The following is a 7,433-nucleotide window of genomic DNA, read 5'->3' on the forward strand; positions in this document are numbered from 1 at the left end:
CTCGAGTTCGAAGCTCGAGACTCGATTTTGAGGCTCGATTTCGCAATTGAACAATCAGTTATTACGAAGTTGTACTCCAGCATATCCAGATTTAGGCTATCCAAAATCAACAAAAAATATTAGGATTGGCAACCAATGCCATTCACATTCAACAATACACAAATTCTAACCACATTTCATCCAAGACAAATAAGACCATAACATCCATACAACACAAACTCTAGGAATAAAACAAAACAAATACACAAACTACAGTCTAATTCCATACGAGACAACATTCATAAGAGCCAATACCATAACAGGTTATGTCCAGCCAAATAAACGCACAAACTACAGCCAAATAACCATGAAAAACACTGCTACATAGCTTAAAAATTGTCCAACTTCAGAAATCACAAGAAAAAGTATAGCTTCACAAGTCTAGCTTTACAAATCACAAGAAACAGCATCACATATTCCAGAAAACAGCCTTCAAATGTCCGGAAGATCAATTTCTTCAATTGTAGATGATTCGGAAACATCGAGTGGTTCCTACAAAATGAAAACAAGAAAGTTACAACTCCTAGCAAGATAAAATGAGCTGCTAAAATAAACAACTAGTAGAGTATATATTTTACTTACACGAGACTTATTTTTTAACCCATGAAGATTGCGGATCCAATCATTCCCACAAAGAAGCATTTGCACCGTTTCAACGGACATAGAAGCACGTCTATCATCGATTATTCTACCACCAGCACTGAAAGTAGATTCGGACGCCACGGTTGTAACTGGAATAGCGAGTACATCACTTGCCAATCTTGACAATATAGGAAACCTCCACCTTTCCCCTTTCCACCAACCCAAGACATCAAGATTTGCATTTGCATCACAAACATACCTGCCTTCTTCCAAATAGACATCTAAATCTGATTTTTCAGGGGGAGCCTTATCAATTTCACTAACAATCATCTGAAATTTTTCTTTCCCAGTTAGAACATTAACTCCAAGCTTTTTAGCAGCCCCTTGAGTAGATTTACTTGAAATTTCCGAATGTTTTCTTTTTCCAACTTCCCTTTGTGGTTCCTCACTATGAGATGAGATGTGAGCATCCACATATTCATTATAGAGGTCATAAAGAATGCATCTAATCTCATCAATGTACCTAGGGGCTGCAACTTCTCCATAAATAACTGGAAAAGTATGACTAACAAGGACCATTTTGTACCTCGGATCAAGAATAGCACCCAAAGACATCAAAACATTGCTTTCACCCCAATACTTGTCAAATTTTTGTGTCATACTTTCAGCCATAAACCTAATATGATCAGAAAAATCGAGAGCTTTTTCATTTAATAGCTCTTTAATCCTATACAACTCTACAAGAAAAAGGTTAGCCGTTGGGTAATCGGATCCAGAAATAATATTGGTGATCTCATAAAAAATACCCAAAAATTTACATACTTCTCCAACTTTCAACCACTCAAACTCACTTGGGACATAGTGAAACCCAGGATCAATGTCCCCATACCTGAGAAATACATCCCTAAACTCTAGAGCTGAAGCCAACATCAAATAAGTGCTGTTCTACCTAGTTGGGCAGTCCAAAATGAGCTTTTTAGAAGGCAATTGAAGCTGTTTTTTTTATTTTGGCAAATTCATTGAGGCGAGACTCTGAATTTTTCAAATATTTAATCCCCTCTCGAACAACATCAATCACATCAACAATTTGATTAAGCCCATCTTGAACAAGCAAATTAAGTATATGGGCACAACACCTAACATGAAAAATTTTTCCTCCAATGCTCAACCTTTTTCTTAGAGAGAAATCCTCTTTAAGTCTCCTAATGCATACATCATTATAAGAGCATTGTCCACAGTGATAGTAGAAACCTTATTTTCGATCCCCTACTCAAGAAAACACTTACTTAATGCATCGGCAATAATTACCCCCGTGTGAGGAGGTGGGACATTACAAAAATTTAGAACTCGTTTTTGCAACACCCAATCACTATCAACAAAATGCCCTGTCACAACCATGTATTGAATTTTTTGACCAGATTTCCACAAATCCGTGGTTATACTAACCCTATTGGCACCTTTTAATATATTTCTCAGCCTTTTCTTTTCAAGCATGTAAGCACTCACACAATCTTCCTTTACTGTTAGCCTGTTAATCTTTTTATAAAATGGAGATGCAGCTTTCATGAACTTGTTAAAAACAACATGATCCAACATAGAGAAGGGATACTCATGTACAAGAACCATATGAGCTGCTAACTCTCGTACTTTAGCATGATCATAAGAGAAATTAGTTATAGAAGTTATACCATCCGAGGGTCCTTCGGTAAAGGATAACACTTGCTGCCTCTTTTGATTTTCCTCCCCAACAGCCAGCCTCTTTTGTAGGCAATTTTTGAGGTGACGCTTGTGTTGAGAAGTAGCTCCAGATGGATTTTTGACAAATAGTTCTTTGCAGTGATTGCACCGCACTTTCAATGTTCCATCAGGCTGTTTTACTATTGTCATATCCTCCCATATTGTTGACTTCTTTTTCCGTTATTTTTTTCAAACGGATTTGCTCCTTTAACAGCAACCTTTTTCCCCTATTTCTGTTCCTTCATTCGGCTGATCTAAGTGATCTAAGTCCAGCTCTTCTTCGCTCATTTCATCAGCATTAGACTCCACCTCAAGTTCTTGTTTTACAGCTTCATTTCCAACCTCCATAATAGGACTTGTTGACGATCCTTGGTATAAATGAAATGGAGGACTGTACATACCTATTATTTAAAAGGAAAAATATACTTGAGTCAAGTCCAAAAGGAACATATGCAGGAATATATGCAGTCAAGTCCATATGATATTTAATAACTATTTTCAATTTCCTTTTCACCATTTCTACAAATGCATGAATCCAAATTAGCAATAAAACCTGAAGTACCATTTATGCAACGGATAACAAACAATGTTAGCAAAAAAATTTTGCCAATAATATATCCTTTGTTTCTTCTAATTCTCAATGGCACATGGGAAACCAATCTCAATTTTAAAATGCAAAAGATATATTTAAAAGTAATCTTCATGAGTGGATAAATTACGAATAACTCATTTAGTAGGTGATTGATTAGATTAAGAACTAAAGTGTGATGAACTTATACTTTAGGGGGTTACATTCTTTACATATTTAGTATCAATTATAATATAGAAAGTTGAATGTATAAATTTATTAGTTGTAGTTTAAGAGTAACTAATTTAGTCGCTAATAAATTATTAGTTAATTGATTTAGTGGGTAGCAAACAACTAAAGAAACTAAAGAAAGGGCAAAAAAAAAAAAAAGAGAAGTATGCTGTCCAAATTAAGCCTGTAAGGCTTTGTGAGTAAAAAATGAACCACCCTTTGGAGAGGCTTTGCAGAGTTGAGGTTAAACTCTAAGATGAAAACTCTTAATTGGAAACCAAATTTGGCAGCTTTAGCTTTGAAGCACTAACATAACAGTCCCATATAACATGATGCTACCCAACTTGGCATTTGAACGACAAAATTTTTGGATTCTTCATAATTAATACAGTCAAAAACATTAAAAAGAGAAAATTGAAGTGTCATATAACGTCTGTACGTATCAAACTTAAATTGGATTTCCAAGACAACAGTCTTCTTTCTGAAATTGCATAAGCTATCCATTTTGGAATGTAAAAACATTACAAAATTAAAAAAATTAACTACTACAGAACAGAAATTACGGGTCATTATTGATTATGCAAATTACAGAAATTACAGAAATTATGCAAAATCCTTAAAAGCCTTGCAAGTAGAAGACGGTCACCAGACATTTAAGTCCTTCTCACATCACATGTTAAGTTTTTGAACCGTAAGCAGCAATGAAACCTAAAACCAGATTTGGGGGCCGAAACACCGCAGGTTCTGAACTCTTGTCATTAAGTATAATTTACCTACGAAAAGAGACAAGACTTACCAGAAATCACGAAGGATTAGAGAAACCAGTCAAATTGGACTGGTTTTGGCCTGGCGGTGGACCGGTTGTTAATGGCAGAAAACAGAGGCTGTGGCCTGTGGGTTGAGTCTGTGGGCGGCGGTGGAGGCAGAGGTTGCTGTGGGTTGCGGCTGTGGACTACGGCTTGCTGTGGAGTACGGCGGGGCTGTGGGTGCGGCTGCGAGTTGTGGGGTTGCGGGGCTGTGGTTGTGAGGCTGCGGGGTTGCGGGGCTGCGGGGTTGTGGATGCGGCTGTGGGTTGCTAGCTGCGGGGTGCGGCAGAGAGGGAGAGGCGGAAATGAAGAATGAAATGATGCAATATCAAGTTATCAACCCTAGTCCAAATTTCTACTTGTTGACTATTAAAATGACAAAAAATACCCTTCTTTGTCGAGCTCAACCAAGCTACTCGGTAAAGAAGCGAGTTCGAGCTTACTCGGCTCGATAACTAAACGAGTATTTTTCGAACTCGAGCCTTATCGAGCTGAGTTCTAACGAGCTTTCGAGCTGCTTGTTTTGCTTAACAGCTATATCATATAAATGTATATATGTATAAATTATAATTTCCAATTTTTATATTATTATATTTATATACATTTATGCATTTATAATATATTTATAAATATTTATAAATAAATATATTTATATATTTCTAAATAAATATAAATCTATTATGTTATATATAATACATAATATAAATATATTTATAAATATATAAATTATAAATGAATATCATATAAATGTACAAATTATAATTTCTAATTTCTAATTTTTATATTTTTATATTTATATACATTTATGCATTTATAATACATTTATAAATATTTATAAATAAATATATTTATATATTTATATAAATATATGTAAATGTATTATATTATATATAATGCATAATATAAATATTTTTCTAAATGTATAAATGAATATCATATAAATGTATAAATTATAAATGAATATTATATAAACGTATAAATTATAAATTATAAATTTTATATTTTTGTATTTATATACATTTATAAATAAATTTACAAATATATTTATTTATAAATATATTTATATATTTTTATAAATATATTTATATATTTTTATAAATATATAAATATATTTATAAATAAATATTTATATATTTATAAATAAATATATAAATGTATTATATTATATATTATACATAATATAAATGTATATTATTATAAACGTATAAATTATAAGTGAATATTATATAAATGTATAAATTATAAATTATAAATTATAATTTTTATATCTATGTATTTATATACATTTATATATTTATAATACATTTATATATATTTATAAATAAATACATTTATAAATATATAAATATTTATAAATAAATATATAAATATATAAATGCATTATAAATGTGTTATATTATATATAATACATAATATAAATGTATGTTACTATAAATGTGTGTAAATTATAAATGAATATTATATAAATGTATAAATTAATATATCATAAATATATATTAATATTATGTATAGGTGTATTAATATAATAAATATATATGTATAAATGTATTAATATTATGTATAAATGTATAATTAATATTATGTATATTTATATAAATGTATAAATGTATTATATTATATATAATACATAATATAAATGTATATTATAAATATACATAAACATATATTATGTATATATTAAATATATAATATTTAATATTTAATATTTATAAATTTGTATAATTACATATTTATATTATATATAATTTATATAATACATAATATTTATATAAATATATTCTAGAAATATAAAAATATATTTTATATAAAATAAAATATAAATTAATATAATATATATATCCTATACATAATTGAAATATACAAATTGAAATAAACATATTAAATATGTATTTGGAGTTATTTTTTATATATTGTTTGGATATAGTGTTTTTTGAATTGTTTTTGAAATACACATTACTGTAGCTTTTGGAATGTGAAAAACAGTTTTTCAAAAACAGACCAAAAAACAAGGAATCCAAACAAACCCTAATTTCCACGATAAAATGGTCTTTAGAGTAGGAAAATTTGAATATACACACATGTATGTATGTATATATATATATATATATATATATATATATATATATATAAAGTACTAACTCTAATTAGCCATTTTCTCTCTCTTAGGTAACATGCATAATTATTTGATGGGTCATTTGAATATTTAGAATTTAGCCATATTTGTATCCAAATCCTCTCTAATTAGTTAATTTTTTCATAGTTTTCATCTCTTCTAACAATTTTTATCTTTTCAAATAAACTTAAAATTGAATATTCATTGATAAATGAATTGCTACATCTTGTGTTTTTAATTGAGCACAAAATTAGTTCTAGGTTTACAACCATTGTTAAAATTTAATTATACACGCACATATACATGTATGTGTGTGAAAATATTAAAAATTTAATTAACCATTTCTCTCTCCTAGATAGCAAGCCTAATTGAAGAAAATTTGTAGGTCATTTGCATACTTGAGTTTTATCCATATTTGTATCTAACTCTTCTCTAATTAATATGCTATATAATTTTCTCTCTTCTAACATATATATATATAAATAAATTTGTTTACCCTTTGTATCAGTACGGTTTAAATTTACTTAGTTTAATTATTATATCTATAGATTTTTTTTTAAAATAAATAATTTATTTATTCCATAAAAGGCAAAATGTTGCGAGGCCATAGAGGCGGATTGCTACTCCCTTACCACGCGGATAGACACAACTCCTATCCTATCAAGGTGATACGCTCCTCTCGCTAAATGGGGTAAAGCTGAAGCAGCTAGATAGACCTCTACCCGACCCTGCCGACAACCTTCATTGACCAACAAATCAGCAACCTGATTAGCCTGACGATAACAGTGACGAATGCATGAAAAATGGGATGTCAATCCAACTAATTGCTGCACCTCCTTATAGATGCTCCATGGGCACTGAGATGCCCTATTTAGAATTTGCACTAACACCAAGGAATCCAGTTCAACATCAAAGGCATCAAACCCCCGCTGGAGGCATAACTGGACTCCAAAAAGCAGAGCACGGGCTTCAGCCTGCATACTCGAAGCGATTCCAAAATTACACGAAAACGCCATGACCAGCCTACCACTTGCCTCCCGAAGCACCCCTCCACCACCACTCACCCCAGGGTTACCCTTGGAACACCCGTCCGTGTTAAGTTTTAGGGCTCCGTGTGAGGGCCGTACCCATTTAACCAGCATATGTGACGTTGCCCTATTCCAACTTGAAATCTCCAGATAAAAATGTAACCAAGATAGCGTCGAAACCCGGCATTCCGGGAACTGTACTCGAAACATCTCCAGAAGATCGGAAAAAATATAACGACAAACCTGAAGCCCGCCAACTGTCTTGCCTTCATATTTGACGCCATTCCGAGCCTTCCAAATGTGCCAACAAATCAACAGAGGGATAACCT

General features: G+C 31.4%; 1 long non-coding RNA gene across 1 annotated transcript; it reads right to left on the minus strand.

Annotated features, from left to right (window-relative positions):
• Positions 1-341: 341 nt before the first annotated feature.
• Positions 342-4,200, minus strand: LOC140007508 (uncharacterized). Its single transcript, XR_011814823.1, has 2 exons — positions 3,954-4,200; positions 342-531 (listed from the first exon to the last, which is right to left on the minus strand). It is a non-coding gene; the product is annotated as an uncharacterized lncRNA (long non-coding RNA).
• Between the last annotated feature and the right edge of the window lie 3,233 nt (positions 4,201-7,433).

Source organism: Coffea arabica, chromosome 5c, assembly GCF_036785885.1.
Source record: "Coffea arabica cultivar ET-39 chromosome 5c, Coffea Arabica ET-39 HiFi, whole genome shotgun sequence".
NCBI classification, from domain to species: Eukaryota; Viridiplantae; Streptophyta; class Magnoliopsida; order Gentianales; family Rubiaceae; genus Coffea; species Coffea arabica.